Raw genomic sequence first — 27,316 nt, forward strand, 5'->3', positions numbered from 1 at the left:
CTACGCCCCAGCGACGGCCCACACTGAATGCAGATCTCAAAGGCTACGCGTTTGCCAATTGCATGAGGCGAAAGCTATTGCCGGAGCCTGAAACACGTCGCGAACGTCAGATTTTGAAGACTACCTATTCTGCGAGAAAGCCCTTTCCTTGGCTTTTTGTGGAGTACTACAAGGGTCCAATTTTTCGGCCCGGCCGAGACCCGCACTTTTATGCTGCCGTGCCCATGTAGCTGCAAGCTTTTAGGCCCGGCCTGAGCCCGCCGGATGAATTCAGTGTGCATGCCCTAATATGTCATTGGGCTTCTTCAATTTTCGAAGAAGAATTTCGTCTGGCAGTCCGTTGGCAGTAGAGTGTACTAGAACATCTAGTTGGCAGCCAGACGGCAGCCAGCCAGTTTAGGTCCTGATAGGAAGTCATGTGTGCACAATACACAATAAAAGTGCGGCGGCAATCAAACAACGCGAAAAAAAAAAACTTTCCCGACAATAGGCGTGTACCTCTAATATGGAGAGGCCGGCAGATGGAACGCTGGCTTAGGAATTACTAGCAAGGCATCTTATTTCAAACTCGTGGCTAAAACTTCGTGTTGTTGCAAACACCAAGAATTGTACACACTTGTTAAAAAAAAAAAAAAATTCGCTGGCGATTTAGCGGTTCATTCAGGAGAAATACGCGAGTATTACGTAGCACCTCTATCAGACCCTGGACCCATGATTTAAGTCGTGCTTCCACATTGTAAAGTGTTATTCAGGCAATCACGCGACACACGTACACGGGCGCGCGTGACCATGTGACCGACTTCAAACACATGTACTTTTTTTTTCCTTTTTGACGCTCCTAATGCTAACGCATTAAAAAAAGCTGCAGTTTCGTATGAAGTAGCAATAACAATTAGGGTTAACCATTGTGCTCGAGCTCATCTCGCGCTATTCAAATAGTCGGTAATTGTTAATAGTCGTTAATGCGATAACCATTCAACCCATGTAGCGACACGTCGTATTTCGGGTTACACCTTTATTTAGAATCAGTAGTGGTCACTCTGAGATATCCATTGTTTCGACTGTATGTGCAGAGACCTACAATGCATCCGGGATAGCTCACTTCGCCTTGACATTCGCTCTCCACGGTCGGCCGGCCATGGCCATGATGGCTGGCCGACGACTGTTTGACAACGTGACGATAATGGGTGAAATTCTGGCTTTGATGGAATCCCGTCTGGTCGGGAAAAGGCGTGATGAAAAAAGAAAACACTGAACAAGCATTCAAGACATTGAGTGAAAAAAAAAATGAAAAGACGTTTCGGCTAGAGCCCCTTCTTCTTCACGACAATGATAGAACGACGAAGAAGGAATGACGTCGACGGAACGTCGAAGGCATCACGACAATGGGATGACGAGTCTGAAACGACGACGACTGTACAGGGTGCTGCATGTTTCGCTGCGCTTCTTCGAAATATATATATATATATATATATTTTGCGCGCACCGCTGCACAGTTGTTGCTCAAATCTTGCGGAAAGATCGCATTTTGGAGTCAATGTGTAGGTACTCTCAAAACTAGGGAAGTTTTTGACTCTCCATACAGTAATCTTCTGCAAACTGAAAGCACAGAATGGTTTACAGACGCTATCTCTTTACCGAATATGTACCAGTCGCCTCGACGGAGTCTCCCAAACCGGCTCCTTGCGTGAAAGCTAGGCAAACGCTGAGAGTAAACTATGTGAAATATCTTCTTTTAGTGGGCTGTCTGTATAACCAGATGGGGCATAACAGAATTAATGGAGCCTCAATGCAGCGATCGCACGGGTTCGCAGCGACCGACAGCGCGTCTGCACGCATGTCCGCGCACAATGTTTCGCTTTCGCTGTGAGCGCGTTTTCGCACCGTGCCGTGAGCTTCAGGCCGCAGCATATGGGCATTTGACAGTACACTACAACCATTGCTGGGTGGACGCTGTCAGAACGGTTCCAAAATTATTTCGTTATAGAGACTTCGACGCCTACGGCGACTGTGATGTGCCGTCGCGACGACTCAATCTTTTTTTGTCGTCTAAATTCTTGGACACTTCATTATTAGTTCTCAAGTTGCGTCGCACTGTATGTTTATCGGTCGGCTCAGCATGCGATTTCCCTCTGCTTCTTTTTCTTAATCCAGTGCATTAATTCATGACACAAACATGACCATATGCCATGCTTTTTTTAATGTGCGTCTTAACGCTCCCGTTCCGTTCCAGTGAACTTGCGAGTATCTAGCATCAACAAGTTCATAGACCAAATCGTCATGATATTAGCCGGGCAGCGGGCGCGGGCGAGCGTCTCAGTGCGCATATTCTGCTACTCACCAAACATCGCAGCCCCGGCGCCGTAGAAGAAGTCTTCCTCGCGTCTGTGCTTGCTGCATACCCGAGTTGTAGCCGATGGCTGTCTGCCGGCTCTAAGTTTCGCCAGCCAATCTTCACGCAGCTCCTTGTCCTGCGGCTACGTGTGAATAAGGCTGACACTGGGCTCCGTTGCGTACGTCCGGCACTGCGGCACCGACAAGTAGCCTACAATGCTCCACGCCTCAAAGGCAGCCACCAACCTATTATAGTACTTTAGAATGTCGTCAAGCAGACACCCAAGGCGGTAAAGCCTCACCACTTAATCAGAACCGCAGCGCAGGTGGGACTTTAAAGTTTCGGTTTCAGCTCGCTTCGGCGCTTGCGAAGCAGCCGACGCGGCCGCTGTGTCCATGTGATCCCTCATGCCACGTCACGGCGACGGTCGCGCCAGCTTTTCCAGTGGTGGAGCTCGCCCCCAATATAGCACGAACATAAAACTACGTATACAAAGGAATTTGGCTTGCCGTTGTGATGTTCTAATTCTAGCGAATAACGGAAACGTATGTATATATCAGAAAGACATTTCTGAGGCAACCCTAATTGTCGATACGTCAACGTAGTCCTCCCCATTTGTTCATGAGAACGAAATTGTTACAGTGGCCAGTTTGGTTGGCAACAAGATCCCTCAAATGCCGAAGAAGAGGAGTCCATGGTTTGCCAAGCAGCCAGGCACGTGCCAGAAAACGCGTAGGACATCCCTTCATCACCGTAGTATACCTAAGAAGATACGGCTAAAGCCAAGATGGCACCTTAGTCTGGAAAATATTATACATATTAAGAAAAAATAACTGCCTGCCTGTAAGTTATCGATATACTAAGCGTGTTATATATTGCCACATCCTATATGGTCACCGCGGGTATGTGCTAGGCGATGAGAACGACGCTGAAGTAGCGCGCGAGTGGAAAAACAGGGACGACAAGGACGTCGAGTTGACTGCTCTGGTAAAGTGCTTCCATATACGTCCTCTACGCCGGCTTTCCCGTCTTCTACTAGGCTGCGACACTGGTGGAGGTGCGGGGTAGGATTGCCTCATGCTCGGCACCCCTTCGCGGAGCCATACCTCGAAAACGGAATCACCTTCGTTCATCGAAACTCCTGTTCACCGGTACAGTCGCCGCCTGCTAGGCCTGACGGCCGAGTTCAACCCTGTGCAGGACCCTGCTGGATCGCGTCTACCTACTTCCGCCATGGCTACTGCAACTCCATCGCAGGTGACGCTGCAGAATCCTAAGATACCAGAAAGTTTCCATGGCGACACTTTTGAAGATGTCCAAGATTGGCTTGACCAATTTGAGCGTGTCGTGAGTTACAATGACTGGGGCTCCCAGCAAAAGCTGTCGAATGTCTATTTCGCGCTTCAAGACAGTGCGCGGACATGGTTTGTGCGCGGACGTGGACTAGGCTGTGACAATATATATTTCAGACTCCTTTGTTCTCGCGGCATCGTTCGGCACTTGCCATAGGCTCTGAGCTTGAGCAAGTTGGTTGAAATTCTGGCTTTGATGGAATCCCGTCTGGTCGGGAAAAGGCGTGATGAAAAAAGAAAACACTGAATGAGTAAAGTATTCGACCTCGGTCTCCAGCCTTCGAGAAACAGTCTGCCGTAGTTTTTCCAAAAAATCTGATGTACTCAAACAGAGGCCCTGAAAAATGCGGAGCGGATGGGTGGTGCGGTATCGTCATCGGGCTCACCCGCTTTCCCGGCGACGCCCCGCCTTTCTGGCTTGCCAGATTTTTTTGATGTTTTTAGGTGTTTCGTCGCTGATGGACATCGTTTCAGCAGGATATGCACAAATCTGCCTTCGACTTAGAAGCAGGCAGGTGAACCGCGAACGTTACGTTCCTGGCAGCGAATTGCTAACATACATCCGGTTAAACGTGGCACAGGGTCTGCGGCCTCTCCAACTACAAGAGGAAGTAATTCTATAAAATGGTCGTTCACAGGTTTATATCACTAGTAGCACGAAACTCTAAAAAAAATTAAATTATGGGATTTTACGTGCCGAACACGCCGTAGTGGGGGACTCCGGAAATTTCGACCACCTGGGGTTCCTTAACTTGCACCTAAACCTAAGTACACGAGTGTTTTCGCATTTCGTCCTCATTGAAATGCGGCCGCCGTGGCCGGCATTCGATCATGCGACCTCGTGCTCAGCAGCCCAACAGAGCTGGAAACTCTAAGCCATAACCTACACTGTGGTGTACTGGCATAGGGCAGTGTGTCGTCCGGCGGCGAAAACGTGCCTCTTTTTGCGATGACGGCCGGGCGTGCTGGAGCTCGGATGGATGGATGCATGTTATGAGCGTCCCCTTTGGGACAGGGCGCTGGGTTGCGCCACCAAGTTCTTGCTATTATACTGCCTAATGTCCTACCTACAGGGCTAAACAAGAAAAAAAAACAATATGAACTCCCACAACAAAATTTGCTGACCACTTGTTGCGAACTTTGCTTTTGTACGTCTCCGTTTTCTGTCGTTTCCCTACTTTTCTTCCACCAATCTTCCAATCGCCTCTTTCTAGTCTCTATTGGGGACCAGTTTACTTTTGCCCTGCTTTCGCTGAACCCAAGCGCTTCAAGGAGGCCAGTGGTGCCTAAATCGACCGCTCGGCAGATGTCTTCACATTCTAATAAAACATGCTCCATCGTTTCCCAAGCTTTACCGCAGTAAGCACATGCTTGTTCTTCCTTCTTATATCTCGCTTTATAGGTGCGTGTTCTAAGGCATCCCGATCTCGCTTCGGAGAGTAATGAGCTTCCCTTTGAAATATCATAAATTGTTTCTTTCCTGATTTCGTTTTTTTTTTCCTCTTAGGTAGTTACTCATGGTAGGTTTCTTTTCCATTGCCGCCACCAGTGGGAATACTTCAGCCTCTCTGACTTTCCGCTTGGCGTTTTCTGTTGCTGTGTCGCCCACCCTACAGGCCGCATACTTGCTGGGAAGCTTCCTAGTGCTTTTCCTCCACTGTGAATCAACGTTTTTCCTGTACAGATACCTAAACACTCTCCCAGCCCATTTACTTTCTTCCACATTTCTCAGTCTTTCTTCATATTCAATTTCACTGTGAGCTTCCCTCACTTTAAACGTAGTCCCGCCCATATCACCCTGCACAGCTTCATTTGTAGTCTTCCCGTGAGCGCCCAATGCTAGGCGACCCACTGACATTTGGTTCCCATCGAGTCCTGATTGTACCCCTGATTTCAAGCAAACAACCGCATTTCCAAAAGTAAGTCCGGTAACCATTACACATTTCCACATACCCCGAAGTACCTCGTACCTATTGTGTCCCCATGGCGCTCTGTGCTTCATTATGGCTGCATTTCTCTTCCCCTTTACTGATATTGTTTTTTCTTGTGTTTCCATATATCTATTGCCTTCGTTTATCCATATACCAAGGTATTTATATTCTCTTACCCGAGATATTTCCTGGCCCTGTATTGTCACTGTCTGTTCACTGTTTTATTGAATACCAGAACACCTGATTTTCTAACGCTAAATTTCAAACGTAAATTCTCGCCTTCCTGTCCAGATATTAGCCACACGTTGCAAATCACTTTGCTTGTTAGCTAGCAACACAATGTTGTCCGCAAAAAATAAACCTGGAAGCTGCTGCTCTACTACTGTATTCGCCTGATTGTATGAGAGATTAAACCCGGTAGTACTTCCTTCTAGCGCCCTCTCCATCCTCACTGTGTACATCATAAACAGCAGCGGGGACAAAGGGCACCCCTGCCTCAGTCCATTGTTGATGTCAACTTTCTCCTCGCTCCTCATCTCTTCCCATTCAACGGAACCGGTATTTTCTAGGTAAATCTCTCTCAAAAGCTGCAGACAACCGTCACCTAGACCTTCCCGTTCCAAAATATCCCACAATATGTTGCGGTCTACACTGTCATACGCTCCCGCAATGTCTAAAAAAAGCCAAATATAACGGTCTGCTTTCTACTCTTGATATTTCAGTACACTCAGTAAGAACAAATAAGTTGTCATCCATACACGTACCTATCTATTCCGAAGCCATTCTGAAGTTCTCCCACAATGCCATTATTCTCTGCCCATGATCGCAGCTTTAATTTGATTGCCTGCATTGCTAGCCTGTAGATTACCGATGTAATGGTGAACGGTCTATACGAGTGAAATTTATCTTTGTGCCCCTTGCCTTTATAAATTAAATTCATTCTACTTTGTCGCCAACTATCTGGTATTCTTCTATCTTTTAAAGTTTTTTCCACTGTTTTCACTTGAGCTTCCTCACTTTTTAGTCGTAGTTCATTAATCAGCCTAACGGGAACCTCGTCTAGCCCTGTGGCTGTGCGCTTAGGAATTTTCTCTTCGGCTTTCTTCCAGTTAAAATTTGTCAGCCCCAGCTCCTCATTAAGAGGGTGTCGCACAGAACTGCAGTGCCTGTACCGGACGCAATTAGTAGAAGGCCACGGGTATGTCCGGTGCCAAGAAACATGTACCCTGAGTTCCACAAAGAGCGGCGGGCTGCAAGGGCCAAGGCGCTCATCAATCTCCATGCCAAAGACAGGGGTGCCGTGTTTGTGGACGCGGCAGAGTATCCACATGACAGAAAGGCATCCGCCGCTGCAGTCGTCGGGGCATCGACTGGTGCAACTAGAACAGCGGCGAGTGTGCGGACTCGAGGGGCGCATCCAGCCGAGGAGGTGGCCATTGCTTTGGCCATCGCCGACCCCGAGTGCACGACTGTGCTCTGTGATTCTAGGACGGCAGTGAAAAATTACGCCAGAGCAAGGGTGTGTGGTGAAGCCGCGCGTGTGTTGCGTGCGGTCAATCTCGTGAGTGAAAGTCGGTGTGTGGTGATAAAGTGGTTTCCGGCCCACATGGGCAGTGATGTGTCGGATCGCGGCAACGCTAACCACAACGAGACGGCGAACGCGGCGGCGGGAGGACTAACCAACCGTGCCGCTGCTACTACAGCCGACCCGTCGTGGTGGTGGGAAACCAAGGACAAAATGACTTCCTACAACGAAATTGTGAAATGGTACCGACTAGAGCGAAGGACTATGCCGCCACCTCATTCGGGCTTGACCCGTAAGGAGGCGGTTTTATATCGACAATTTCAAACGGGGTCGTTATTCACCCCGGTGCTGATGAGGCACGTGTGTCCAAGTGTTTATGAAAGTGATCTGTGTTGTGTGCGCCGAAAGGAAAGAGCCACTGCAGCTCGCATCCTTTGAGACTGTGCTAAGAATCCGCACGAAGCTGCAACGATAACAACGATCCCGCCGCGGCTCGAGGCCGCAACGAGGTGCTATGACCAAGATGTCCAAACCCAGGCCGTCCAGCATATCTGGGGGGCCCTCGAAAGGCAACGACCGAGCGAAACCGGAGGGAGGCTGCCACCCCAAAAGAGGGGCAGGCACGGTCGACCAAATGGACTAGTGCGGCCGCGGCCAAAGTAGAGGCGCCACACGCCGCGAAGACGTCATGGCCGCGTCACGGTAACGCCTCCTTAACAGGGGAAGGCTAACCGTTCTGCAGGCATTCACAACAAAGTTTCTTCACTCAATCACTCACCAGCTCCTTTGCCATCTGGTTGGCTTTCATTCTCTTTCGTTCTTCGAATACAATCTCGTAATTGCCTTGGAAAAATTCGGCTGTTACTTTTCGTGTGTAATTTAAAGCCACTTCCCCTTCCAGTTTGTTTCCATCTTCGTCTAGGACATGCTGTTGTATTGTTGTTGGACTTCCTGCATAATTTTATGTGGTTCCAAAATACTCTAGGAGCGGCCTCCTTTTTCTCACGTATTTCTGACGGCCAACGTTCACTTTCACCTTTTATCTTGGCTTGCACCAATATTTGAACCAGACACTTTTTCTCCCGGTATATTTCCCATTTACTGCTTACTTTATCCTGCGGCAATTGCGCCTTCTTTGCCTGCCTGTGCTCTCGGGATGCTCTCTGTCGTCCGGCGATCGCTTCTCGTTTCGCCCTGTTCCACCAGCTTTTCGGTTTCTTTTTGGCTTTCCAACGAACATGTTCTTTCTCTTTCCGTACTTCTGTCGTTATTACACTTAGAAGCTCACTGTATTCCGACTCTTTACTTGGTCATTTGCCCAATTCTTCCTCGACTCTAGTGACTATATTTCTTATATATTCAGTGTTCAAATTTGTACGGGCCATTTTGCACTCTTTGCTCTCTTTCCCAACTATATATCCCATTTTCAAAATGATGCGTTTATGTCCACACCCTATACTGCTACACCCTTCCTCATTAATGACCATTTCTCTCAACTTATCATGAATTTATTCTGTCATCAGAGAGTAATCAATGGCTGATTGCCGAATTCGCACTTCCCACGTGATCTGCCCCTCTCACTTAGGCCCTGTATTCACGATAACGAGGTTATGTTGCTCACAAAGGACCAGCATTGACTTCTTGTTGTCGGTATAGCCATCTAAGTCGTGTATGTGGGCATTCATATCACCTAATAGGATAATTTCAGCATCATTCCCGAAATTCTTAATATCAGCACTTATGCATTCCACTAACTCTTCATTTTTCTCTGTGCATTTATTTCCGGTCCACAAATACGTAACGCCCAGCGAAGTTTTTTCCTGCTTATTGTACCTGATAACCAAAGATGATCTCGACATTTTGATAACTCTTGACAGCTCTTGATGCTATTGACAGCTCGCCGGCCTACTGTAGCGCCATCTGTCGCTGCAGCCTTGAGTCAATGCTGGCAAGATGAAAAATAATGGCCAACACAGGGCCTCCGGGATCAGCAGTTATGGTTGTCGCGGAGATGATGCATGTACGTACGGATCCATGAATACTTTGTTTAGCGCAAAACAACCGACACAAGAAAGACGACAGGACAAGGCGATTTTTTTCAGGAGATGACATAGACACACAAATATCAGGGCCCACAGTAGAAGAAAGATAGTTCAGCACAATGCGTTCGTGGGCTAGTTTGCTAAACAAAGTATTCCGCTAAACAAAATATTTCCGCTAAACAAAGTATCCATGGATTCGCACCAACTAGCCCGCCAACGGATTGTGATGTACGTACGGAGCTCGCTGAATGCTTGCTGTGGTTTTTTCCTGTCGCGGTCGCGCATTCTTTATGTGCACGGGAAGCGCTGGATTTGTAAATGTCTTTGTGTGTGTGTCTGTGTGTGCGCGTTTGTTTGTTTGTTTGTTTGTTTGCCTTTTTCAGTGAAACCTGGGGTCCACCTTTCTGGTTGATGCAACTTGAAAGGAATCCCGTGCCAGGCACAGGCACAATCCCAGGCACAGTGCAGGTGCTCCTTCCGGGCTTCTTATCGTCGTGTGTTCCGAAATACTACAAGCATATGCGTGCTTACGGAACGGAACGAGTAGACAAGTGTTTGTGTTCTGCAACCGAAACGCCGAGCATACGATCAGGAACAGTACATGATCTGTGGTTGGAAACGTGCAAGCTTAGTCGGCGTTATTGATGTATCCTAACAATTTGTAGTATTCATTTTTTGTGAGATATATTACCTTCAATTGATTTGAGGTCGTTTTAGTTTATACATGCGGGGTTTTGCACAGCATGTTTAAATTTCCCGCGCTAGGCATGCCGGTCGATCGCAGCGTCGTACTGATGACGTCATCGCAGAAGCGTCCCCGGTTTTCCCATTGCTTTGTTGCACGCACGATACACTGGCCTATTCCAATACATCACACCTACACTACAGGCCATGGATCCGTGGCGCCGTAGTTTGCGCGGGCCCACGGGATTCCAGGATTCCCGCTATGTAAACCAAGCCACGTGACCATAGCGAGACGCCTCAGTTATCGTTTTAGCCACAGGATGGCGCCACAAACCTAAACAGCTGTCATACTAAAACGCATGGTACGTAGATTGTCGTTTTAAATTGGAAAGGTTATAAGTAAAATTTCTTGCGCTTTAAAATAAAAGTTATATTGCGTACTTGTTATGCATATAGGCAACGATATTGTTTTTATTTTCAAATTTGGCCAGTTACTTGAGAAATGTAGTTCTATCTCGCACTTCACTGGCTCCATCCCTAGGTTTGTTTGACACGGGCTGCATCGCGACGCTGCCGCCGGCATCGCTTCTCGGCCTATCGGCTAAGATCAAGTGTAGTAGCAATTTTTGCGTCTGCCAAAATCCAGTGGAGGATGGAGCTTGCCGTGCATAGTTACATTCGGTAGGCTGTTGTGCACTAAGTGCACATGTGATCTACTTGATGATGATGAGTACCCTGGTAGGCCACTGCTCCTTTATTGGCTGGGCCATTACCGTCGAACGCTTATGCCGCAGAGTACAGGCAACTTGCTTCCGACGGCGGTAACGCCGGCACCGCAGTATGCGGCGGCTGCGCGCTTGCAAAGCCAGCTTGTACAACTAAGAAGCACAAAGTGGCGTGCGACACCAGTTTCCAGGCTTTGTGAAATGTTGTGTGAGACGGCTGTACCTCCACGGACAGCTACTACACAAACATGGACAGCAGTGCTTTCACCTGATTTGCCCTCTCAGGTGAAGGACTTTCATTGGCAATATCAGTGGGGCATTCTACCTACAAAAGACAGGCTTAAACGCTGGCATATGGTAACGAATGACAAATGCATATATTGCGCACAAACAGAGACCAACGCGCATGTAGTAAAGGACTGCATTGTGGCACGCACCTTCTGGAAGCTAGTTGCAAGAATGTTCGGAATATCCATCGTGCGGCCACCACAGCGCCGAGATCGGTTTGCGAGTCTCGTCTACTACAGTGCTAGCTACATTTTGTGGTGCTTCCGTAACATCGCAGAACGATCTCGGCAGACAAATAGAGCAATGTACCCCAGATTGCGGAAACTACGGGTGTTAATATGGGCTCATCTTGAAGAACAGTTGTTCAAGCTCGGTGAAGTCGAGTTTCTTCGCCGCTGGTCTACGCGGTACATAACCGTCTCCCGAGGCAGAGTCTCTCTACAGCCAGAATAATGCTCAATTCGGTTGCCCGAGTTCAGGCTGTGTCAGTATGTGCCCCGAGTACCTTTCATAAATTCGAGGCCGACAATAATGCTTTTACGTGGATGTGGTAATGAGTTTTGTTGTTGTTGTTGTTGTGTGTGGCAAAGCCAGTATCAAGACGACACCATTTATTATTTCATTTGTTAATCTTTTTTGTTTACATCAAGTATGATGTATTACATGTGATGTACCTCATACTGTACTTTTCGTTCCTACCACTGTTGTAAGTGTGCCTACGGGTGAATAAATTTCCTTTTCAATCTGTTCTTATCAGCTTAATATCTGATACGGCCCTGTAATGGGTCTTACGATATTAATCTTATTTTTGTGAGGCGGTGCTAGGACGGGGCTTGCCCCTCCAGTGCCACGGGTTGTCCCGGTATTGCACTGCAATCGGGTACAGCCCACTTTTCAAATCCAAAATCAGAATTTCTGCGCAGCGCCTGCCGATGACAGTGCGACTGTGGGGCCAGGAAGAGCATTCCGGTTGCTGCCACTCCCTCCCCCGCTTGAGTCTGACTGAGGTGGAGAGTGAAACATCGTTAGAGTAGTCATTAATATGTGATCGCTTCTCGGCCTCTTGGCAAAGATTAAAGTGTAGCATAATAGTGACACGTGTACTTATCTTTATCGGGCGACCACGTTTCGCCGCTTGACAACTGTAATCGCACAGCGACGGACGCGCCTGAATGTATCCGATGTTTCTGGAAAGTTATCGATGCTTCTACCCGGCTGTCTGTTGTCGCCGAACCTTGTGTTATCTGATTTCATCGCGTAACGCGAATGGTGTAGAACTTTGTGGAAGGCACGCGGGTCCGAACGATTAATCTGGAACATTCGACGACTGCTCTATAAAAGCCGACGCGCTTGACCCGCTGATCAGATTTTCGACGATCGCCGACTGTGTTCGCCGCTATCGTTGTGCTTTAAAGGGAAGCTGAAGAGTCTGTCGAATTCAATAAGACGCTCATATACGGATGCGAGAACCTTATAAACCATGTCTGTAAAATTTGGGTTTTTTTTTTCAATTAGGAGCGACGTAATCGTCGGTTGAAATTGCGCTGTAGCTCCGCCCCCCTTTGAGTGAGCGAGCGGAGCGGAGACCGGAAACCGCGGTGTTGTGACGTCAACTCTGCTTCGTTCCTTCGCAGCGTCCGCGACCGTGCCTGACCGCGCTTGTTTCTGCGTGCGTGCCATCGTGTATCTGCTTCGATCGACCCTGCATTCCTTTGTTGGTGCGTCTGCGTGTATGTAGAGTGGTAGTCAACGTGCGTGGTAGTCAACGTGAGTGGTAATCGACGTGAGTGGTAGTCAACGTGAGTGGTAGTCAACAGATGAAGGTCGCTACACGTACCGCATGAACCGGGAAGCTTTTCGCGCGTTTAAACCGTCTTTGTAGATTGCCGACAGCTTTGGACAGCGCACAAATGCCGACGATCGCATCCCCGCTTACGTTCCACGAGGAGGCATGCAGGAACACAACACTACAGTTGTTTGACCGGAAACTAGCTCACTAGATCACCGAAAGATCATCGAGATCACTAGATCGCTTTGGAAAAAACACACTCACTAAAGAGCATTTCCAACACGAGGAGATCACAAGGCTTTGCTTTCGTTCGCGTCTAAAGCACTGCTCGCACCAGCATCGTTTGCTTCTTCGAGAGGCCGGCTCTTCGCAATCGGCTCGTACATGTAGGGAGTAACGCCGAACTCCTCAGAAAGACGCAGTCTCTCTAAATTTTCCATTACCGTCTCAGAAAACAGCACCAAACTACCTGGCACCGCGCTTCATGTGTAGCGGCAGCGGTCGGCAGCGGCAGAGTTGACGTCACGACGCAGAGTTGACGTCACAGGCGGAAACGAGACGCACGAGCTGGGCGTGTCCGCTGCTGCACTTTTCGTCAAAATAAAATATATTTGCGCTTTCTTTCGCTCAATTTGGATACGATATTCGAATTCGGAGGGTTGAAAACCATTATGTACAGATGTTCACTCATTTTTTCTGGAAAACCTTTCAGCTTCCCTTTAAGTGAAGCCTGTTTTGTGGGCACAGGTTCGCCCAATAAAAGCTAGTTTTGTCTTTCACAGTACTGCTACTGTGTTCTCTCTTCACCGTCACTACCACGTGACATCTGGTGGAGGTGCTAGTGCGCTCATGTACCGAACGCCCCCGCAAAGCCGCGATCCAACCAAGCCCGAAGCCCGAGGACCAAACTAACATCGCCGAAGACCAGCGTGCTAGCCGCAGACTGCAAGGACTGCCCCCAGAGCACGGACTTCTACCTGAGTCGACAAAGAAGATCGTGGTCAAAACAACTCCAATGGCTGCCCCAGCGTCCCCCGTTATCTTACAACAACCTCGGGACCCACCGACCTTCCATGGAGCAGCGACTGAAGACCCAGAATCCTGGCTGGAGACCTACGAACGAATCGCGACGTTTAACAACTGGGACTCCGACGACAAGCTGCGGCATGTGTACTTTGCCTTAGAAGATGCCGCCAGAACGTGGTTTGAGAACCGGGAGTCGACCTTGACGACATGGGACCTCTTCCGTACCGGCTTCCTGCGCACCTTTACGAGCGTCGTGCGCAAGGAAAGGGCCGAAGCCATGCTCGACGCCCGAGTGCAGCTACCTAACGAGAATGTTGCCATCTTCACGGAAGAAATGAAACGTCTGTTCCGCCATGCCGACCCGGATATGCCCGAGGAGAAGAAAGTCCGCCTTCTCATGCGTGGTGTGAAGGAAGAACTTTTCGGCGCAATGATACGAAGCCCACCGAAGACCGTAGAAGAGTTCCTTCGCGAGGCCGCCAGCATCGAGAAGACACTCGAAATGCGGAACCGGCAATTCAACCGCCGTACAAGCTCTACCCACTACGGAGGAATTCAATCACTGGCCGCCGACGACCTACGCGAGACTATCCGAGCTGTCGTGCGGGAGGAGCTACAAAAGCTGTTCCCATCATCACAGCCTCAAGTGGCTTCGATTGCCGACGCCGTACGTGAGGAACTCCAACAACAACTTGGAGTAGCCCCTGAATCGCCGCAACGTGAGCCGCAAGCGATGACCTACGCCGCCGTCGCACGCCGTCAAGGACCCCCTCCGCGACCGCGCCAGGGCCCTGTCACGCCACAGTTTCGTCGTCCGCCGCCGCCGCCGCCAGCACGACCACCCGTCGCCCAGCGCACCTACGCGAGGAAGACGGACATCTGGCGTGCTCCTGACCACCGCCCGCTCTGCTACCACTGCGGAGAAGCGGGTCACGTCTACCGACGATGTCCGTACCGGGAGATGGGACTGCCAGGTTTCGCCGTCAACGCGCCGCGTCCACAGCTTGGCGAGCGCCCACGTGACATCGCCGATTACCTCGCCGCTACTCAGTGGAGCCCTCGACGGCCGTCCCGTTCGCCATCACCAGGCCGCTACCTGTCGCCGCAGCGCCGACCATACACTGGCCCAGCCCGGGGCCGGTCAGCGAGCCCATATCCGGAAAACTAAATGCAGCAACCGATGGAGGTGCGGTTGCTGTTCGTCGAACTGACGAAGATCCTCCGCCGCCGACGAAGACGCTGAAGAAACTACCTCGACGATATAACGACACGCCGCCGTCCCGACGAAGTCTGGAAGTAAAGAATACGACGACGAAAGACAACCTGACGACGCGACGTTCCAGCTTCAGCTTAACACGACGCAGCCGTGATCCGACGCCAAGACCCAACTGCAACGCCAGAAAAAGAACCACCGACCTCGACGTACTACTCGACGGCCACGCAGTTACCGCCTTAGTCGACACAGGGGCTGATTACTCCGTCATGAGTGGACACATCGCCGCCCAGTTGAAGAAAGTTAAGACTACGTGGGAAGGCCCTCAAATTCGAACCGCTGGAGGACACCTCATCACGCCGTCTGGAGTATGCACTGCAAGAATTACCATTCATGACCAGACTTACCCTGCCACCTTCGTTATCCTCCAACAGTGTTCTCGAGACGTCATTCTCGGTATGGACTACCTGAACCAACACGGCGCAGTCATCGACCTGAAGTCGAAGTCAATAACGCTGTCGGAAGATAAAGCGATACCGCCAGAGAGCCCTCGTAGTCACCACGCCTTGAGTGTGCTCGAAGACCAAGTAAGCATCCCGCCCCGCTCCAGCATTGTTATTTCGGTCGGCACCGAAATACCCGCTGACGTAGAAGGTGTCATCGAAGGCGACCAACGTCTCCTGCTAGACCGTGAAATTTGCATCGCAAGAGGGATCGCTCGACTGCATGGAGGGAAAACTGAAGTGTTGCTGACAAACTTCAGCCCGGAGTTCAAGCACATCAACAAGGGCACGACGATCGCGTACATCGAGGAAATTCTGGAAACCGGTAATGCGTTTGTCCTCTCGGATTCCGCCGCATCTACCCCGACGACCATGGTTCCCGAACCAGACTACGACATTAATCCAAGTCTCCCAGTGATTAAGCAACAGCAGCTCAGAAGTCTGCTTCGACGCTACAAAGACTGCTTTTCGACGTCATCGAGGATTCGACAAACCCCAGTCGCAAAGCATCGCATAATAACCGAAGAGTGCGCTCGACCACTCCGCCAGAGCCCTTACCGAGTTTCGACGCGAGAACGCGAAGCTATAAGACACCAAGTCGACGAAATGCTGCGCGACGACATCATCCAGCCGTCGAAAAGCCCGTGGGCGTCTCCAGTTGTTTTAGTGAAGAAAAAGGATGGAACCCTACGTTTCTGCGTCGATTATCGTCGATTGAACAAAATCACGAAGAAAGACGTATACCCCCTCCCACGGATAGACGACGCATTGGATCGGCTCTGCAATGCTAAATACTTCTCATCGATGGACCTCAAGTCCGGCTACTGGCAAATAGAAGTCGACGAAAGGGATCGCGAAAAGACCGCCTTCATCACGCCAGACGGCCTCTACGAGTTCAAGGTTATGCCATTCGGACTGTGTTCGGCGCCTGCAACGTTCCAGCGCGTCATGGACACAGTATTAGCAGGACTGAAGTGGCAGACCTGTCTCGTTTACTTGGATGACGTCGTCATCTTCGCCGGAAATTTCGACGATCACCTTAGGCGGCTTGCCACAGTACTAGAGGCCATCAAGTCATCAGGGCTCACTCTGAAGCCAGAAAAATGCCGCTTCGCTTACGACGAGCTTCTGTTCCTAGGCCACGTCATCAGTAAATCCGGAGTACGCCCCGACCCGCAGAAAACAGCTGCCATCGCAAAGTTCCCGCAGCCCACCGACAAGAAGGCAGTGCGTAGATTCCTTGGCATGTGTGCCTACTACAGGCGCTTTGTCAAGGACTTTTCACGCATCGCCGAGCCGTTGACACGTCTAACTAAATGTGATGTTGAGTTCAAGTGGGAAACGCCGCAGGCCGACGCATTTGAAGAACTCAAACGACGCATGCAGTCGCCGCCGGTACTTGCGCACTTCGACGAGTACGCCGATACAGAAATCCATACTGACGCCAGTAGCCTAGGCCTCGGTGCCGTTCTAGTCCAGAGGAAAAACGGAGTCGAACAGGTGATATCTTATGCTAGCCGGTCGCTGTCAAAAGCGGAAGGCAACTATTCTACGACCGAAAAGGAATGCCTCGCCATCGTTTGGGCTACAGCTAAATTTCGCCCTTATCTTTATGGCAGGCCATTCAAAGTCGTCAGTGACCATCACGCTTTGTGTTGGCTAGCGAGTATAAAGGATCCTTCAGGACGACTGGCGCGGTGGAGCCTCAGACTACAAGAATACGACATCACTGTAACCTACAAGTCCGGACGAAAACACTCCGATGCCGAGATTTTCGACTTGAGCCTCTCAACATCGCCACCATCGTATCCGGGAAGGTGAGCCGCCCATTTTGAGCCCGCCTGGGTGTCATTATCCCGCCCGGGTCGGATTTATCGACCTTTTCTCCGTCTGCCTGGTGCACGCTGAGGCTACGCCTGTCTTAGGCCTAGCGTCCGTGACCCCCACAGCCCACCCAGCCATGGAATACCAAGTAAACGGCACCGACATCGACCCCGCCGAAGCCCTAAACGGGGAATGGGAGACCGTCCTGCGTCTCCGCAAACAGCACCGCCCCGCGCCTGCCACTCACTCTCCCCAGACGGAACCCAAGGGCGGCGACGGCCGTTCAACCGCCGAGATATCCCGAGCTGCGCAGCGCCCGCTCCGTACGCGACACGCGCCTCTCCCGCAGCTCCCGCGGGGAGACTTCAAGATTGTTGTCCGACCACGCGGCGGTTTGGACATAACCAAGGAGACCCCTCGAACGCTCTTCGCAGCAATCTGTGATGCGACCAAAATCCACCTGCAGGAAGCGCTCGCTCAGGACCAGGTGCGGCTGCATCCAACAAACAACACCTTGACGATCAGCACTCCAGAGGAGGCTCGAGCTCGAGCTTATACCCAAATGATGTCAATCCGCATCGGCACGAGCGCAACTGATGTCACCGCATACCTCGCTCCGCCCGATGATGCCGTGAGGGGCGTCATTCACATGGCCTACAATGATGAGTCGCACGGTGAAATCCTGAAAGGACTTGTTCCCTTCAATCCTGAACTACCAATTATTGACGCTCGGTCCTTCGGGAAAAAGCGATCCATTATTATCACTTTCGCCACCGGCCCCCTGCCAAAGGCTGTCCGCTTTTGGGCGGGTATTCACACTTGCTTTCCTCATCGACCAAAAATGGAGACTTGCTACAACTGCCGCCGTATCGGACACCGCCAGGATGTCTGTCCCGTCCCAACTAGCGGATGTTGCCACAATTGCGGTGACAAGCACACGCCAACGGAACCCCCAACCTGTACACCCAAGTGCATTGTCTGTGGGGACGAGCATCATACTGGGAATATTCAATGTAAGTACCGGTATGCACGCCCGCCACCACGCACCCAGCCAACCACCGGACACCAGTCAAGAACCCGGGAGCAGAAGCCAGCCCCGCGAAAGTCATCGCGCAGTGCAAGCACTGCGCGCTCCCTTTCACGTGACCGTAGCCACAAGCCCCAGCAGGACCTCACCTGGGCCGACCGTGCAAGAAAAGCGCCGCCTGCCCCCGCCCAGAAAACTCCGGACCACAACGAACGGGAGCTCCGGGCCCTGCGGGAGGAGGTAAGACGCCTCACAGTCCTCACTCAGAGCTCACTTCCCTCTCCTACTCTTTCTCACTCCCCCCCCAACTTCACCTCCTACTCTATCACAAACCAACACCGCTACCTCTCAATCACCCCCCTCAAATAAACAACGTATCACTCCCCCACCCCTCACCTCCGAGCCGATCGATGTCGACTCCAAATTGAAAGACCTCTCCGACCAATTTGACAAAAAACTCAAAGAGATTGAGGTTCGCCTCGAAAGCAAATTCAATACTCTCATCACTGACCTCACTACGAAAGTGGAGACGCACTTGGAACGCTGCATGGAATCTATGCTTCAGAAAATGGTCAACCTCCTCGAAGCACGCCTCACGCAGCTCCCCCCGCTCTCTACCCCCCTTCTCCCCACAGCACAACTAACTGCCATGGAACCCCACATCCCAATAGACGCGAGACTAGCCCCTCTTATCCATCCCTCTAAGCTCCAATATGGCGGGACGGGGCAACAATAACTCCCTTCACATCATAACCTGGAACTGCCGCGGCTTCCGGGGCAAGCGCGCGCCCCTGCAGCTTCTACTTCCTACACTTTCCCCGACACCACAAGTCCTTCTTCTCCAAGATCCCGCCACTCAGGCCACACTCCCCGGTTACAACTCCACACACTCTGACACCACAAACAGACCCAGGGCGTCCACACTTGTGCACCGCAACTTAACGCACAAGACACATTACATCACGTCAGAGACGCCCTGCGTGATCACCGAAATTATCCATCATACACATACACTCCCATCCAACTTTATTGCCAATATCTACCACCCCCCATCCCAACCGATGGCCTCGTTGGACTCCCTCCTCCGAGAGTTGTACCGCCTAGCAGGGAAGCACCCCGTACTAATTGGTGGGGATTTCAACAGCCAGCACACTGACTGGGGATATAAAACAACCACACACAGAGGTCGCAGGCTCTGGCTGCTCATGCAGAACCTCCAACTTTCCGTCCACAACAACTTTCAGATGCCTACGCGAATCGGCAACAGTGTCAGCATGGACACTAGTCCGGATCTGGTGATCAGCCGCTCCCTCCGTGATGTGACCTGGACGAGAACACAACACACACTGGGCAGTGATCATTACATTATACAAGTCACTGTCCCATTCAAACCACCCCGCCACACCTACATGACACACAAACTCATTAACTGGGACGCTCTCCGCACCGCGCGGACTGCCCTCCCTGACAACCCCATCACCGACATCACCGACTGGGTAGACTCACTTCAGACTGACATCCAACACCACACGCAGCTGATTGAAACCACCACAGACACCCCGACACTAGACACCCCACTCGCCCACCTCTGGGAGGCCTACCACAGCCTCCTAGAAAGGTGGAAACGGGGTAAACATAACAGAACACTAAAGAAACGCTTAGCCGCTTTACAATCCCAAATTCAACTACATTCGGAGGAGCTCTGCCGCTCAAATTGGGGGCAAGTATGCGACGGCATCGCCGGCAAACTGACAACCAAAAGAGCGTGGCACCTCCTTCGACACCTCATCGATCCATCGAAAACAAAAAACACCACCCAGCACCACGTCACCCGGCTCATACACACACACATGGACAACCCCGATGCTCTCTTGGGTACACTCCGCGACACATACACTTCACCTGGCATACCATCTCCTCTCCCCTCATACACAGGACAGCCGAACCCCGAACTCGACACCGACATAACAGAGGCGGAGGTCAGAGCAGCCCTTATGACTCTCCGCACCAATTCCGCACCCGGCCCCGACCAGGTCACCAACACAACGCTTCGTAATCTGGACAATCAATCGATTACTCGCATCACGGAGTACTTCAACCAGTGCTGGAAAGAGGGCACTCTCCCCCAGTCCTGGCGACACGCAAAGGTAATCTTTATTCCGAAACCCAACAAACCACTTACACTCCAAAACCTTCGCCCAATCTCGCTAACCTCTTGTCTCGGAAAGCTTTTCGAGCATGTGGTATCAGCGAGGCTCGCACAGCACATGACAGACCATGACTTATACCCTCACAGCATGGTGGGATTCCGCCCCCATTTGTCCACACAAGACGCCATGTTGCAAATCACCCATGACATCTTCGATCCGCTCATTCCAAGCCACACCAAGGCAGTCCTGGCTTTGGATTTATCCAAAGCCTTTGATCGCGTCGAACATCACGCGATCATGACTGCACTTTCCCCACTGAATGTGGGCGCACGTACGTACACCTACATTCAGGCATTCCTCACAGCACGCACGGCCGAGCTCCATTTCGGCCCGCTCACCTACCCCACATACTCACTAAAAAGCGTAGGCACCCCGCAAGGCTCCGTCCTCTCACCTTTCTTATTTAATATCACACTCATCCCCCTAGCACGACAATTGGCAACCGTTCCTCACCTGAAACACACTCTCTACGCGGACGACATTTCGCTATGGACTACCCATGGCAGTGATGGCGCCATACAGGACACCATCCAAGCAGCCGCCAATCTGACCCAAAACGATGCAGTTAGCGTAGGACTTTCTTGTTCCCCAGAGAAGTCAGAGCTGCTGTGTATTCGTCCCAAGAACCGCAACTTGCCCTGCTCCCCCATCGTCATCGAGCTGGACGGTAGACCGATACCAGAGGTCGAAACCCTCAGGATACTTGGTATGCATATCCAGAGTGATGGGAAGCACACGACTACACTCCGGAGACTCAGGCGGGTAGTAGGGGCGATCTCGCACCTTATCCGCCGGGTCTCGGGCCACCACAGAGGCATGAGGGAGCGTGATCTATGCCGACTTGTTCACGCCTTTGTACTCAGCCGTGTACTCTACTCCACCCCCTATCTCAAGCTGTCTCGCCGTGAAACTGACGCCATGGACGCTCTTATTCGCCGGGCATACAAAGTCGCCCTCCACCTTCCCATAAATACACCTACCGACCGACTCTTACAATTAGGCCTCCACAACTCAATCGGGGAACTTGTAGACGCGCACCGCCAAGCACAATACCTTCGTCTCACACAAACCAACACTGGCCGGTACATACTGCACTCCCTTGGAATCCGGATACCAGCCAACGATCCGACATTACGCCCCATACCAAAACCCTTACACTGCGAACTGCTCATTAAGCCACTCCCCCGTAACATGCACCCCGACCACCACGATAAGCGCCGCAGAGCTCGAGCTACAGCGCTGCACCGTTACTACGGCTCGGAACCGGACGCCGTATGGGTAGACGCAGCCTGCAAGGGTGATGAAGCGGTCGCTGTCGTGGTGGATCACACTCTCTCTCCGATTGGAACGCACACACTCCCCCCAGACACCTCTCCCGAAGCTGCAGAGGAAGCCGCCATTGCCCTAGCTATTATCAACACAGAAGCACGGTATGTTTTATCAGACTCCAAAACTGCAATCCTAAATTTCGCACGAGGCCGAGTCCACGTCCCTGCTTTTTGCATACTGGACTCGCCCGTTGCACCCCCGCCCCGTCATGTGGAGCTGATTTGGGTGCCCGCGCACTGCGGGAATCCTGGTAACGAGGCCGCCAACCTCTTAGCCCGAGGTTCTTTAAACCAGGCTCTTGCGGCCTCCGATCCGGGATTCACGAAGGAGCGCGCGCACACTTTCAACGAGCTGACGAATGCCTCCAAGGCGGCGCGTCAGCTGTACCCCGCACCGCACAAATCCCTAAGCAATCGGCAAGCGACCCTTTGGCGCCGATTACAAACTCACACTCTCCCATCTCCTCTGACTCTTTCTCACTATCACCCTCTTTTCCTCACATCAGCCTGTAAACTCTGTCCCGAACCTCGCGCTTCTGCTCTCCACCTCCTTTCTCATTGCCCGGCGGATCCTCCCCCGCGGGGCCTCGAGCACCTGAAGACCTGGGAGGACTGGGAGACCCTGCTGCGCTCTGGAGACCCGGTCGTGCAGACCATGGCTACTGATCGGGCTGCCAGCGTTATGGAGCGAAGCAACATAAACGCTTGAGTGCAGTGGGGTCGTGCGGGGGCCCAGGGGCCTGCGTGCTCCAAACTCCTCAGTCTCACAATAAAGTTTTTATGATGATGATGATGCCGATTGCCTATCGCGCGCCCCCATTGACCCGCCGCCGCAAGATGACGAAGATGACGATGCCTTCCTTGGCATGATAAGCGCGGAAGACTTCGCTGAACAGCGAAGTCTTCCGAACGAACGAGAAAAAACGAACGAACGAACGAGAACGAACGAACGAGAAAAAAAACGAACGAGAAAAAAAAAAGTACTCGTACTCGTACTCGTACTCGGACATCCCTGCTGCCCTTGGAAACCCCGCACCCTTGGAAGGATTTGCTGCCTGCTGTTTGAATTAATGTCAACATTGCATGATTCACTGCTTGCGTTCTCCTGACTCCGTAACTTTTTTTCTCTCTGTAGTTCTTGTACTTTTTTTTTCTCGTTCGTAAACGTTAATTCGATAGCGTTTTCTGCATGCCATAACTTCTAGCCCAGTCGTAGCTCCCTTGTTTTTTTCTCTCTGTCGCTCGGCGGCCCCAGCCGCGCGAGCCCTTGACCTTGACAGTTGTCAAGCGGCGAAACGTGGTCGCCCGATAAAGATAAGTACACGTGTCAATACCCCCCTCTTAAAAAGCATCGACCCGATGCTACGTACAAGCGAAATAAAAACACCCGTAACAAAGAAAACAACAACAAAAAATAAATAATTTCATCAGCGTCCGTAAAAGGGTTTAAGGCGCACCACGTGGACCACTTCAGATCGTGCGCGGCGCCGCTGTGAATGCGAAATGCCGTCTGGCACGACCTCATAGTCCAGAGCGCCAATACGTCGGATGACCTTGTAGGGTCCGAAATAGCGTCGGAGTAGTTTCTCACTGAGTCCTCGTCGGCGTATCGGTGTCCAAACCCAAACACGGTCGCCGGGCTGGTACTCAACAAAGCGTCGTCGGAGGTTGTAGTGTCTGCTGTCGGTCCTCTGTTGGTTTTTGATCCGTAGGCGGGCGAGCTGTCGGGCTTCTTCGGCGCGCTGGAGGTAGCTAGCGACGTCAACATTCTCTTCGTCAGTGACGTGGGGCAGCATGGCGTCGAGCGTCGTCGTCGCGTTCCTGCCGTAAACCAGCTTAAACGGCGTGATCTTTGTTGTTTCTTGCACCGCCGTGTTGTAAGCAAATGTCACGTACGGCAGGACGGCATCCCAGGTCTTGTGTTCGACGTCGACGTACATCGCTAGCATGTCGGCGAGGGTCTTATTCAGCCGCTCCGTAAGACCATTCGTCTGCGGGTGGTAGGCCGTGGTCCTCCTGTGCCTTGTCTGACTGTAGTTAAGAATGGCTTGAGTGAGCTCCGCTGTAAAGGCCGTTCCTCTGTCGGTGATGAGGACTTCTGGGGCGCCATGTCGAAGCAGGATGTTTTCGACAAAAAAATTTCGCCACTTCGGCTGCGCTACCTTTCGGCAGTGCTTTAGTTTCAGCGAAGCGGGTGAGGTAGTCTGTCGCCACGACGATCCACTTATTTCCGTTTGTTGACGTCGGAAAGGGTCCCAGCAAGTCCATCCCGATCTGCTGGAATGGTCGGCAAGGAGGCTCGATTGGCTGTAGTAATCCGGCTGGCCTTGTCGGCGGTGTCTTACGTCGCTGACAGTCTCGGCATGTTCTGACATAATGGGCGACGTCGGCGGTCAGGCGCGGCCAATAAAACTTTTGTTGTATCCTCGAGAGTGTCCGGGAAAAACCGAGGTGTCCAGCGGTCGGATCGTCATGTAGGGCGTGCAATACTTCTGGACGAAGTCCTGACGGGACAACAAGAAGGTAGTTGGCGCGGACTGGTGAAAAGTTCTTCTTCACGAGGAGAGTGTATTGAAGCGTGAAGGAAGATAGTCCGCGCTTAAATGCCCTGGGGACAACGTCGGTGTGCCCTTCCAAATATTCCACCAGGCCTTTTAGCTCCGGGTCTGCCCGTTGCTGTTCAGCGAAGTCTTCCGCGCTTATCATGCCAAGGAAGGCATCGTCATCTTCGTCATCTTGCGGCGGCGGGCCAATGGGGGCGCGCGATAGGCAATCGGCATCGGAGTGTTTTCGTCCGGACTTGTAGGTTACAGTGATGTCGTATTCTTGTAGTCTGAGGCTCCACCGCGCCAGTCGTCCTGAAGGATCCTTTATACTCGCTAGCCAACACAAAGCGTGATGGTCACTGACGACTTTGAATGGCCTGCCATAAAGATAAGGGCGAAATTTAGCTGTAGCCCAAACGATGGCGAGGCATTCCTTTTCGGTCGTAGAATAGTTGCCTTCCGCTTTTGACAGCGACCGGCTAGCATAAGATATCACCTGTTCGACTCCGTTTTTCCTCTGGACTAGAACGGCACCGAGGCCTAGGCTACTGGCGTCAGTATGGATTTCTGTATCGGCGTACTCGTCGAAGTGCGCAAGTACCGGCGGCGACTGCATGCGTCGTTTGAGTTCTTCAAATGCGTCGGCCTGCGGCGTTTCCCACTTGAACTCAACATCACATTTAGTTAGACGTGTCAACGGCTCGGCGATGCGTGAAAAGTCCTTGACAAAGCGCCTGTAGTAGGCACACATGCCAAGGAATCTACGCACTGCCTTCTTGTCGGTGGGCTGCGGGAACTTTGCGATGGCAGCTGTTTTCTGCGGGTCGGGGCGTACTCCGGATTTACTGATGACGTGGCCTAGGAACAGAAGCTCGTCGTAAGCGAAGCGGCATTTTTCTGGCTTCAGAGTGAGCCCTGATGACTTGATGGCCTCTAGTACTGTGGCAAGCCGCCTAAGGTGATCGTCGAAATTTCCGGCGAAGATGACGACGTCATCCAAGTAAACGAGACAGGTCTGCCACTTCAGTCCTGCTAATACTGTGTCCATGACGCGCTGGAACGTTGCAGGCGCCGAACACAGTCCGAATGGCATAACCTTGAACTCGTAGAGGCCGTCTGGCGTGATGAAGGCGGTCTTTTCGCGATCCCTTTCGTCGACTTCTATTTGCCAGTAGCCGGACTTGAGGTCCATCGATGAGAAGTATTTAGCATTGCAGAGCCGATCCAATGCGTCGTCTATCCGTGGGAGGGGGTATACGTCTTTCTTCGTGATTTTGTTCAATCGACGATAATCGACGCAGAAACGTAGGGTTCCATCCTTTTTCTTCACTAAAACAACTGGAGACGCCCACGGGCTTTTCGACGGCTGGATGATGTCGTCGCGCAGCATTTCGTCGACTTGGTGTCTTATAGCTTCGCGTTCTCGCGTCGAAACTCGGTAAGGGCTCTGGCGGAGTGGTCGAGCGCACTCTTCGGTTATTATGCGATGCTTTGCGACTGGGGTTTGTCGAATCCTCGATGACGTCGAAAAGCAGTCTTTGTAGCGTCGAAGCAGACTTCTGAGCTGCTGTTGCTTAATCACTGGGAGACTTGGATTAATGTCGTAGTCTGGTTCGGGAACCATGGTCGTCGGGGTAGATGCGGCGGAATCCGAGAGGACAAACGCATTACCGGTTTCCAGAATTTCCTCGATGTACGCGATCGTCGTGCCCTTGTTGATGTGCTTGAACTCCGGGCTGAAGTTTGTCAGCAACACTTCAGTTTTCCCTCCATGCAGTCGAGCGATCCCTCTTGCGATGCAAATTTCACGGTCTAGCAGGAGACGTTGGTCGCCTTCGATGACACCTTCTACGTCAGCGGGTATTTCGGTGCCGACCGAAATAACAATGCTGGAGCGGGGCGGGATGCTTACTTGGTCTTCGAGCACACTCAAGGCGTGGTGACTACGAGGGCTCTCTGGCGGTATCGCTTTATCTTCCGACAGCGTTATTGACTTCGACTTCAGGTCGATGACTGCGCCGTGTTGGTTCAGGTAGTCCATACCGAGAATGACGTCTCGAGAACACTGTTGGAGGATAACGAAGGTGGCAGGGTAAGTCTGGTCATGAATGGTAATTCTTGCAGTGCATACTCCAGACGGCGTGATGAGGTGTCCTCCAGCGGTTCGAATTTGAGGGCCTTCCCACGTAGTCTTAACTTTCTTCAACTGGGCGGCGATGTGTCCACTCATGACGGAGTAATCAGCCCCTGTGTCGACTAAGGCGGTAACTGCGTGGCCGTCGAGTAGTACGTCGAGGTCGGTGGTTCTTTTTCTGGCGTTGCAGTTGGGTCTTGGCGTCGGATCACGGCTGCGTCGTGTTAAGCTGAAGCTGGAACGTCGCGTCGTCAGGTTGTCTTTCGTCGTCGTATTCTTTACTTCCAGACTTCGTCGGGACGGCGGCGTGTCGTTATATCGTCGAGGTAGTTTCTTCAGCGTCTTCGTCGGCGGCGGAGGATCTTCGTCAGTTCGACGAACAGCAACCGCACCTCCATCGGTTGCTGCATTTAGTTTTCCGGATATGGGCTCGCTGACCGGCCCCGGGCTGGGCCAGTGTATGGTCGGCGCTGCGGCGACAGGTAGCGGCCTGGTGATGGCGAACGGGACGGCCGTCGAGGGCTCCACTGAGTAGCGGCGAGGTAATCGGCGATGTCACGTGGGCGCTCGCCAAGCTGTGGACGCGGCGCGTTGACGGCGAAACCTGGCAGTCCCATCTCCCGGTACGGACATCGTCGGTAGACGTGACCCGCTTCTCCGCAGTGGTAGCAGAGCGGGCGGTGGTCAGGAGCACGCCAGATGTCCGTCTTCCTCGCGTAGGTGCGCTGGGCGACGGGTGGTCGTGCTGGCGGCGGCGGCGGCGGACGACGAAACTGTGGCGTGACAGGGCCCTGGCGCGGTCGCGGAGGGGGTCCTTGACGGCGTGCGACGGCG

The 27,316-nt window shown here is 51.9% G+C and overlaps 1 protein-coding gene and 1 pseudogene across 2 annotated transcripts in view; one reads left to right on the top strand and one right to left on the bottom strand.

Moving 5' to 3' along the window:
- The window catches only part of Prim2 (DNA primase subunit 2), a 90,997-nt gene that overhangs the window by 54,274 nt on the left and 9,407 nt on the right, over positions 1-27,316 (bottom strand). The gene's annotated exons all lie outside the window — the stretch shown is intronic.
- On the top strand, positions 11,614-11,778 carry LOC135913683 (U2 spliceosomal RNA; annotated as a pseudogene).

The sequence above is a fragment of the Dermacentor albipictus genome, chromosome 6, assembly GCF_038994185.2.
Source record: "Dermacentor albipictus isolate Rhodes 1998 colony chromosome 6, USDA_Dalb.pri_finalv2, whole genome shotgun sequence".
NCBI lineage: Eukaryota > Metazoa > Arthropoda > Arachnida > Ixodida > Ixodidae > Dermacentor > Dermacentor albipictus.